Here is an 11,213-nt window from a genome sequence, read left to right as displayed (position 1 = left end):
TTTGCAAAAAGATGAGAAATTTATGCAAACACTGTCCCAGTCCTTATGGCTTCTATTATGCTCCTTTATCGTAATATCAGTGTCTTCTGTTAGGGAGATGTTTCTTTTTTATTAAAGAAATATGATATACCTTAGAGAAAAGAAAGGGAAATGAACTAGTATTCTAAAATCAAATGTCAGATCTTCCTCTATCTAAGCTTGCAGATGATTACAAAAGGCTTAGCTGGAAGCCAGTTTTTATGCTGAGATACACACTGAAGCATTCCTATAGACTTAGTATTTGAGCTACACTCTTATTCCTCTATACAATATACAATGGCCAAAAAGAAATATTATTTGCAAACACCAGCTAAAGAAAATGCTTGATGTATTTGGAAAGCACCTGTGCGTCTCTATAAGCCTGCAAATACAGAATTTGATTCCCAACATTCCTTTAGTAAAAGTATACTACAAAAGTTGCTTTCCTTTCCTTTCCTCCTCATCCCTCAGTTTTCTTCACGTTTCTTTGGGAATTCAACAAGAATCTAAAGAAAGTAAAACACATCTGACTTTTAATAGCTGTTACTCAGAGTGACTCAAAGCTCTCACTATTATTTTGTTCTTTATTAATAAGAATTCAATCACAGTAAAATGATCTAGATTAATTGTTCATGAGCTCCAGTTCTGTCATTTTTCTGCTGAGACATGATGGCATTTCGTGGCTAAAAAAAATTAATTCCCAGTATTTTTCCAAAACACTTAAAAAGAAAAATAACATAGATGCACACAGGTGCTATTACTGGAATATTACAGGGTAAAATAATGCAGGAGATTACCTCAGAAAATATCATATGTGGATGGAAGTAATTTCCTGGATTACCTACACCTGAATGGGAGACAGACTTTCCCCACCAGTTGAAGGTTTAAGATCATCAACCCAACACATGTCTGTGAGAACTTTTCCTTCACCTGTAAGTGAAGATTTAGCAAATTACAGAAGTCCTTTGATCTACTTGATTTTCTTGTGTATATGTTTAAAACTAAGCATTTCAGCCAGAATTTCGAATATAAACTCAGTGGTGCAAAAATTACTTTACAAATAATTACAATACAGTTGAAACTTTTAACCATATATTATGTTGTCGCATGAAATTCTACTTTAACATGCTTTTAAACAATGAGAAATTTCCTGTTCAAAAATAAATGTTAAAATATATACAGGAATATATAAGAAGAATTTAAAAGTCAGTGTCATCATTCAATATCATTTATAATCATAATCAGCTCTAATGAAATTTTTAGTTCAGTATGTGAGGTTTCTTGTGTTTAACTTACACACGTCATAGGGATTAGATGAGAGACAAGGGGCAAAATTGGAATGTGAGAAATTCTGGCTGAAGAAAAGAATGGAGATTTTCTCTTCTAGAATGATGAAACACCAGAACGGGTTGACCAGGGAGGTTGTGCAGTTTCCATCCTTGAAGATACTCAAAGCTCAAGTGCATGAGACCCCAAGAAGCCTGATCTTATTGGATATGCTGTGAGCTGGAGGAGGTTTTCTGGAGCTTCCCTCCAACTTGTGTGATTCTGGAATTCATATAAAAACTGGTAGGTGTACCTTAGAAAGAGGCTGAACACCCACATGCTTTGAATCGTTTAAGTGGAACTTCAGGGAGGGCTTTCAGAACAGAAATAATTTTTTTTAAATTATTCTTTAGTTCTTTTCACAATTTATGAAGTCTTTTGACCTCTCCAGTGTTAAAAGATACAGTGTCAACAGCCTGATGTATTGATTTTTATGATTATATTTTTATAGTATATTCATCTATACTTAATTATTTAATAAAGTAGTTTAAAAAAAGCAGAACAAAACAAATAAGAGGTGTCATTTGATTAAAAACATTTTAGAGGAACTCTCATTAAGTATTTACTTCTGGGTGATCCAAAATTCTTTTCATTTTCCATTTCTCTGCTGACCTAAAAAAAAAAGCCAACCCCCCCAAACAGCAAACCCCAAATACCTCATGCTTCCTTCTGATGCTGCTATTCCCTGATGCTCAAGTGACATATCAGATAGATAAGTATTCATCTGTTTCATCTTTTTTTTCATCCCATTCCCCAATCTCATCCCATAAAAGAAATCCTTATAATTGGTCTCAGTAACTTTTCAGTATTGAACATAATCCCACTTGTACTACCCCAGCATTCAAAACGATCATTTTGATATTCTGATACTCTCTGATGTTAACAGTGGCTCCTTATTTTAATATCAGCTGCAAATTTCATTGATACATTTTGATTTTTCTAGTGGCAGAAAAAATATAAATAAAAATTAGTCCCAAATCTCATTGTTTGAGTATTCTCATCATTTGAGTATGTCCACCTGTAGTCTCCCTTGGCATGTTACTTCTGTGTTCACCATACAGTACTGGCACAGCCCCTTTTATCCAGAATCTTAAGCATTCTGTTCGTTTTTCTGGGTTTGGCTGGAGTAGAGTTAATTCTCTTCACAGTTGCACCGTATGGCACTGTGTTTTGGGTTTGTGCTGGCTACACTGCTGAGCACCCAGGGATGTTCTCGTTATTGTTGAGCAGTGATTACAGAGAGGCAGGGCTGCCTCTGCTCCTCATACCACACCGCCAGTGAGGAGGCTGGGGATGCACAAGGAGTTGGGAGGCAGCACAGCCAGGACAGCTGACCCCAACTGGCCCAAGGGATATTCCATACCCGTATGCTGCCATGCTGACCAGTAAACTAGGGCAGAAGTGGCCGGGGTGCCACTAGACCCTGGCTGAGCAATGGCCAACTAGTGCTGAGCAATTGCTTTCATTTTCATCACTTGTCTTCCTTGGGTTTTATCTCTCCCCTTCTCTCCCTCTCTTTGTGATTTTGATTTTCAGTATGATTTTATTACTGATACTATTTAATTTATATTATTCAACTGTTGTTATCTCAACCCATGGGTTTTCTCACTTTTACCCTTTCAGTTCTCTTGCCCCCATCCTGCTGGGAGGGGTGGGAGAGTAAGCAAGTGGCTGTGGAGTGCTTAGTTGCCAGCTGGGGTTAAACCATGACACTTCTTTTGTTCTAATTCCCATCTTCTTCCATTTGCATCATGTAATCAAAGATGTTTTACTGAACTTTAGATAGCTAAGGTCCACCAGATTTCTTTTATCTAGGGAGCCAGTCACAATAAACAAGAATTGACGCTGATCTACAATTGCTAAGCATATGTTGCATTTTATTTCATCACCAGCTGTTTCTAATTTTGTCCCTTATGGTGTTAAAACAACAAGCAAACAAAAAAAAAGAACCCACACAATTTACATATTTCTTGAGATTCCTCTAAGCAAAACAAAACAAACTCCAGGGTAAAAGGAGTTATCAGTTAATCTGAGAGCTCAGATACAAATGAAACTTAATCTGAAACAATGCATCCTTTTAAACATCCCCAATCGAAAAGTCAAGTGAGAGCAGCACCAGCTGCCACATCCTAATTCATATACCAAAACAAACAAACAAAGAAATCCCATGGTAAATATGTACTAGCTGGTTGTGATACAGTTGACTTAGGTATAAAGATCAAAGACATGCTGGAGAATATTCTACATCTAATATTATATTTAATAGATTCAGGACAAAAATAAACCACAATTAAGATGAGTCACTAAATATAAAAGTTACATGCAGTTAAGCATTATATAAGATTTCAGTTTCCTCAGAGACTCAAAAACCAGTATCATAAAGTTGAAAAAGTCATATATCAAATGAAAAAATACAGTGTGCTATTTACAACTGAATGGGATTTGCTTAAAGATTTGATTTAAAATTCTAATTAGTTTTGCCCTTGATTATGAAAATGTATTAGAGAATAAGTCATAAAACCATAGAATAGCTTGGATTGGAAGGGGCTTCAAAGACCACCTAGTTCCAACACCCCTGAACTGGGTGGGAGCACCTTTTACTAGTACCTGTTGCTCAAAGCCCCATCCAGCCCTGCCTTGAACACTGCCAGAGATGGGGCATCCACAGCCTCTCTGGGCAACCTGTTCCAGTGCCTCACCAGCCTCAATACAGATTAGGTATATTTTCATAATACCTAATCTAAAGTTAACTGTCTTTCAGTTTGAACCCATTCCCCCTTGCCCTGTCACTACATGTCATTATAAAAAGCCTCTCTTCATCTTCCTTGTAGGTTCTCTCCAGGTACCGAAGGCTGCAATCATGTCATCCCAAAGTCTTCTTTTCTTCAGAATGAGCAAATATACTGTTAGATATTATGAAAAGTGATAGGATAATGAGCCCTTTGAGATTAGCAAGTAGTGCCATTCTGAGAATTCAATAACAAAACCCACGTTGTCATGATTTGGGATGTAGAATCTCTTGACCTACACTAGTTAGCAGTCATGTTAGAAGTTCAGCTCTCAGGGAACTCTACACTTTTTTCCCATCCATTAGGCATAAAGCACAATCCTGTATTAACTGAAGTACAGAATGGTCCAGATTAGACATTCTTACCTAGATTCATTCCTATGCCTGAGCCACAATCAGAAGAGACATTTGCCAGTTTAAAAGCATTATTTGTCTAGATTTTCCCATTAGACTTGTCTCTGAGAAGAGCCACTAGTACTGAACTAACAGTACTCAGGCAGTGATGTCATCTCAACAAATCTCCCTGGGCGATTCTGGTCTTGGGTTGTTAGTTTGGCTTATGGATGGATACCTCTCTATTAGAGAGAACTGTGGTAGATCAGCGATTTTCTGCCATCTGTAAACAGATGGATTGAAATTAGTTACTAATTGGGGTGAGGGACATCAGCATATGAAATATCAACCACCTGGGCCATAAAGTCATCTGCTGTAGGATTGTAAAACTCTGGTGCTTCATAATGTCCATAGCTCTCGTAATGCCTAAAAATGGCTCAGAGTGATGTCTTGGTAATATTTGCAGCTGGGAAGGATCCAGGTTTCAATCTTTCTTTTGGATGACAGTGTTGACACAGACTTCAAACCAGGCAGTGATTAAATCTTAGATTTCTGAGTTTAAAAACCCAATATTGCTTTGAGCTGCATTTTAAACTAGTAAGTATTCTTTCACCTCTTATGTAAGCAATCTGCTTATAATAGCAGACCACCGTCTTGCAAGCAAAGCATTGCAATGGAATTATATCAAACTGTCAGCGTCTGTTTTAACACTTGCAGACACGATCCCAAATGTCCGTGGGTGTCTCACATATATATATTTCGCTACAAGCGTTAAAACTTAAATCTTGGATTTGTTGCTAGAACTGGATGCTGTAACCATAGCGATTACCTTTCAGTTGCTAGACTTTGAGTCGCCATGAAATGAAGAAGGAAAAGGCTTGGGGAGAGATTTAAACAGTTCACCCAATATTGAACTGACACCTACTGCTGAATCTACATTGATACTGTAGGAAATAGATATCTCTATGACAAGCGGTCTTTACAGACAGAATTTGTAGAAGGAATACAACTAAAAACTGACTGAAATCAGGATTAAGGAACAAGAATTCTTCCTGTAAATACAAAAAGGGAGAAATACTGTTCTCACAGTACACAGAACGCTAATATAACAGATATATGCCCATCACAAAAAGGCTTTTCCCAAACATCAGGTTGGTGATACAGGAGAGGATAGATGATAAAAAAAACAAGTGCTGGGCAGGGACTAAGCTGTCTTAGTTGCTCCCCTGGAGCTGAGACATAAGAATATTATGCATGTCATGTGGCAGCTACCACTGCAGCAGACCACGTACAATACCTATTAAGCCTACTGAATTTCATTTTGCTACAGCCAAAACCAAGCTATTCTCCCATCCTGTCTTCTACACATTCTCAGTAGGATTACATTACCTATATGCATGTTTCTTGCAGAAGCCACAAAGCTCTAACTCATCTGCAGCTATTTCACTGCTCAATATACCAACATTTGTTTGTCTGTTTTATCACATCTTTAATCTAGAAGAGACCCAAGAGTTAACATTCATCTGTCTGTCTTAGAACAAGAGGGCTGTCATACTGTCTAAGACTGGTGTCCATTTAAAGTCCTGTCTCCACTGTAGGCAACATCCAATACTATATAAAAAAGTACAAGAATCCTCCAACACAAGTGGAGCAATCTCCCCCCAACATTATTTTCATTCTGACCCACAAATGGGAAGCTATTTTACCCTGAACCATGCTAATTTATATTCCTCCCAAGATTTATTTACGACACACTTTCGTAAGCCTGTTTTAACAAGCGCAAATTAGGTGTCACTTCTATCACTAAAAATAGCAAACTGAAAAGCATACTGGAAGAGTAATCTATTTCACTCAAATTATGAGAAATTATAGGAGATCTCCCCATGACAACACTGGTGAATGCTGGAGATTTGTTTCTAGTATTGTGCTTTAGGGTTCAGAGTAGGTGGAAAGAGGAGGCAGGACTATCTGCTTCTGATAATTTGCTAACACCAACTGTTAGAGCAAGGTGTTTGAGTCCCAGTGCCACTATCTGACTTTCTATCCTTTTCCAAAGAAAATGGAGTATTGCATCTGAAAAGTTTGCTGTAGGGTATGTTAGAAAGTTAGTCTAGTGAAAGGAATGTACTAAGGTGAGAGCAAATAAAGGCAGAGCTGACCCTTGTTGTTTCTTAAACTCCATTCTCCACTCTGTTCACTAGCTCTATAATTATTGTCTGAGAAGAGTTGATCTTCAGGGAACAGATGTTCATACTATCCTGAGATACCTTAAGATGTTGTAATTAGAAGAAAGCGAGCAGAAGGATAAATCATTTTGTAGTTCAGTAAATTTATTACTACACTCTAACAGATCTAAAAGCCATTCCTGCTATAAATAAGTGAAAAACTACAAATCCATTCGGATAAAACATAGCCGTCTGGAGAGACCTGTGACTAGCCGGCATGTTTATCTCTAAGCATTCAGTGTCTACTGATGCAAACCCACTGGTTTAATCAAGGTTTATGTGATTAAGTAAGGCAAATAACAGGCAAAATATGGAAAAGGTCCATTTTACTAAGCCCACATTTGACTTCACCTATACGGTATCATCAGGAGCTTTAACTGAAGGCACTTGCCATATTGCTTCAAAGATTTTCTTTCTGCATGGCATGTTGCTGCATCCTACTTTGTGCTGTAGCTTCACTTGTCTCATTGCCCATGAAGGCCTTAAGTCACATTAGAAGTCACCACCCAGAGCTATTTTATCATATTGAAGATTAGCAAGACTCACCGCCAATACCACATGAAGAAAAACCTTCCCATCATCTGCATTGTTCCTCATACCATGAACAGTGGCATGACTTGGTCACCTCTGCCATGCACCAAAACTTCCAAACAACTGATCTCCTGTCCCAGGAGTTCCTGTGTTCAGTTTCTCACTATCATCCCCTTCTTGCCACAGACTCTTTTTGTGGGTGGCAAGAGGAAAAAAGTTACGTCTGCCCCATAATTTACTTCTCTACAGGAGTGCTGTTTCATTGACATTGGTTTCCACTTGTGTCCATAAACACCTCATTTATCAGCACTGTCTTCAGAAAAGCCAAGCCTTCTGGACCTCTACACTTCATACTACTCTGATAATAGCATCTATGATTAGTTGTGCAAGGAGTTAAACCAGTCCGACAAAAGGCTGTAGGTGAGTGTCATAGGTTAGCAAGCATAGTCCCGGAAGGGACGTCCTTGCTAAGGGGTGCTTACAGTTTCCTCTGGGAACTGATAGAACCTATCAGCTGGCCAGTTTGAATATGGACAATTCTCTAAGCCACTTGAAGTTGTGATCACCTCTGTGATCCACATTTAAGAATAGGCAAACTCCCCCTCCAAGCTCTCTCTCGTTTCCGGCGCTGGCACAGGTGGCTGCGGGCCCCGTGTGGGGGCCAGCGGGCCCGGCCAGGCCCTGCCTGGGCCAGGCCGGGCCGGGCCACGGCCATCCTGAAGCCATGGACCTGTTCCAGCCATGGAACCCCCCCCCCACTGCCTTGCCGTGGGCAGCCGGAGCGGCTCGGCTCTCCCCCCTCTCCACTGCGATAAGAAAAATTCAACATTCCAGCTGCAAAGCTGCAAGGCCGAGGTGAGATTAACCCTTTTATTGCTGTGAAGAGCTGAAAACCTGAGGGAAGAGAGAGAGGAGATGCTTAAAGCTGAAATTCTGTTGTGAAGCTATGATATATCAGAGTATCCTGTTGTAATTTCATGAAGATATGGGGGGTGGAGTGTTCAACTCGTGAGCAAAAGCACCTGCGCTGAGATAGGCAGATGCTGACGCAGCTGTAATTTCATGAGAAGTTTGGACAGGGAGAGATGAACCAGATGAGGACTTTTGCTCCAAACGGGAAAGGAGAAAACCTCAGTCCGTAGAGGTGAACCAGATGAGGACTTTTGCTCCGAACGGGAAAGGAGAAAACCTCAGTCCGTAGAGATGCTCCCAGAGATAGTCCTAAAGATGAAGATGATGAAGACCCTTTGCTCCCAGGGAAGGAGAAGGGCCTCTGTTTTTGTTTCTGAACGGCTCAACCTTAAAATTGTACCCCAAAAAACTTCAAGAGTGGACCCTCGAAGGCAGTTGCGGGAAAAGCTGCAAGTCGGGGGAAAGGACTCACACGCAGGCAGAGAGACTCCTCTTCCTAAATGGACTGAACGATATTTGGAAGTGGGCGGCTGTCTCGTTGTGATAATGTTTTCATAGCATGAGCAAGAAGAGACTTCTCTTTCTAAATGGACTGAACAAGGTTATTATGGAAGTGGTAAACAGACTGAACATCTTAAGGGTTGTCTTTTCACATTGTCAGTGGGAGAAGGGAGGAAGGTGGGGGGAGGAGGAGAGTTCTGAAGGTGGTATAATTTTTTTTCCTTCTTCTTTTAGGTCTGTTAATAAACTTCTTTATATTCTTTCAAGTTTGGTGCCTGTTTTGCATTTCTCCTAATTCTTATCTCACAGCAGATAAACAGTAATGAGTATTTTGGACCAGGCCGCTACACTAAATTGGTGTTTCCGCCCGGGAACAAACCGAACCCGCGACAGTGAGAAAATACTACATTTCAGTTTTGAGCGATAATGTCACAGACCTAGGCTTCACAGTTTGGCCAGCTGCATGTAGAGCTTCTCTGGCTGAATACAAGTCTATTTTAGTGGAAAATTAGTCTTACTACACAGTGGAAGCATTAAGAAAAAGAAACAGAAAAGCAGTCATATTTGTAGGAGGAGGAATAAATGCATAGGAACAATTTGAAATGCCTGTTTCACTCCTGAAAACACACTGAATTTCCATTCCTCTCTTGGATTGAAATTGTCTAATTTGCAAAATGGTGAAAACTTAGCAGTAACAAAAAGCTGTTTGCTTGTTTCTAAATGGAAAAATATTCATGAGGACTTTCAGTTGACACAGTTAAGGCTCTACAATGACTCCAGAAATTAAAGCTTCAGAAGAAAACATTGCTTGGCCAACAGCCCATGGATTTAAGATCCCTCAGCCCTCAATCGTCCCTCTAGCATATATCATATGAGTTGCAATAAATTCAGGACACCAGGATACACCAGACTTACACCATCTGCACCAGTGATCATCACGCATGAATGTCTTTTTAGACATTTTAACTTTATTCTTCATAGTGTGACACAGCTGTCTCCAAAAAGCACCAAGGGAAGTGAAGCTATGTGCAAGAGAAGTGCTACATGTACTTCTGCTGTCCTTTCAAGATGGACAAAAAAATGAATATTTCAGAAGCACGACAGGTTTAAAAAAAAAAAAAAACCAGACAAGAACTCAACAAATCAACTCCATGCTTCTGCCGGCAAGGCTCCATCTGCCCCTCTCAGAGGTCGCCATGGTGGACAAGCTTCACAACAGCACCTCAGTATTCTGTAGCGGGCTGTAGCAAACCAAGGAAAGCTGAAGAGTCAAGAGTGGCTTTCTTTGTTTCTTTTTCAAATGTTGTGGATGCTAATTGTTTTTTCCCCAAGTTAATAAATGAGCAGACAAAGACAAGGTAATTCTGAAATAGTTGACTGGCTGCTGAGCTCCTATGGTATTTTAATACTGTGAAAACACTAACAAACTTACATAGCAAATATAAGAGCACAGATAGGCTACTAGATGCCAACCCACTAGATGCTTGGGTGTCACAGTCATTTAAGAAGGATTGGTGCAATCCTGGCAATAGATCTGAGCTGCTTCTGTCACTCTGACTTGACGCTGTAGAACAGCTGTACATAGCTACTAAACCCAGCTTCTGCTGTAGCCTCCTGCCTGGCACCACACTGCTAACTCATTCTGGTTCACCGTGGCCTCCTCTGACTAGAAAGCATGAAAATTGCCTTGACTGAGAACAGTGGTGCATGTGTTCTGGGATCTTTCACAAGTCCTGTAGTTTTTCCTGCCTCATTCTTGGGACTGTAAATCCCACTCCAGAACTGTAGTATCACAGCTGCTGGGAGCTGCTCTGCAAAGCTGCTTTGCCTTCCTCCTTCACTCTTATTTGTCCTTTCCTGCCCCAGAACCAATGCTTGGGTAGCCATTGGTGGTGCAGACAGGATCAAGGAATTTACTTACATGAAAAACACCATGCAAAAATAGTAATGACAAAAGTTCATCTCTAACCTGGATTCCTTCCATGTCCTAAGTAGTTATTCAAATGTGTGCAGTCACACAGGAAGGGACGGAAGTAGCAGCTGTCTGGAGCTTCACTGAGGTGAAATCCTTCTGAAACTTCAGTCTCAGAGAGCGGTTTTACTGTCCCAAGCATTAAATAAAACTGATTTTGAGGTTTACTTTATTTATAAAGTTATTTGCATAAAGACACTTTCCCAGATTTTCAGTATATTGGCACCAATCCCAATTTTCTGCACTAAGCTACTCGATTCTTCAAATAATTGCTAATCTCATGTCCTCCCTAGTTACATATTTTGCAGGAAAGAGAGCCTGCACCTCCATATCCTAATCAGTACTCAAGAGTATTAATCAGATGCTTTCCAACCGACAGATGAGTTATTTGCTCTTGCTTGGTTTTATTTTCTTCTCCTACAATGTCTACACATACTATACAATATTTTGCAATGTTGGTTCCCATGAGACTGGCAACAGCCCTGGATTGTAGGGTTTTAATCAGATTAATCATATTAAATTGGCCAACGCCATTAGTAATCCATTCGAAATGCTGTTAGTAAAATAAAAATAAAACAAAAAGTCCTTTTCTATCAACACTCTAAAA

The 11,213-nt window shown here is 39.8% G+C and overlaps 1 protein-coding gene across 11 annotated transcripts in view; it reads left to right on the top strand.

Moving 5' to 3' along the window:
* GABRB1 (gamma-aminobutyric acid type A receptor subunit beta1) overlaps positions 1-11,213 on the top strand; it is a 128,087-nt gene that overhangs the window by 44,664 nt on the left and 72,210 nt on the right. For 2 of the 11 annotated variants that reach the window (XM_042052967.1, XM_042052969.1), the window contains exon 2: positions 1,406-1,587. The exons of the other annotated variants lie outside the window; for them this stretch is intronic. The gene's annotated coding sequence lies outside the window, so the exon portion shown is untranslated. The remainder of the gene's footprint in view (positions 1-1,405; positions 1,588-11,213) is intronic. 11 annotated transcript variants of the gene reach the window in all.

This window comes from Corvus kubaryi, unplaced genomic scaffold (assembly GCF_017639235.1).
Source record: "Corvus kubaryi isolate FWS band 111438036 unplaced genomic scaffold, C.kubaryi_AGA036_p1.0 split1-131, whole genome shotgun sequence".
Taxonomy (NCBI): Eukaryota; Metazoa; Chordata; class Aves; order Passeriformes; family Corvidae; genus Corvus; species Corvus kubaryi.
This window is presented reverse-complemented; position numbering and strand designations above follow the sequence as displayed.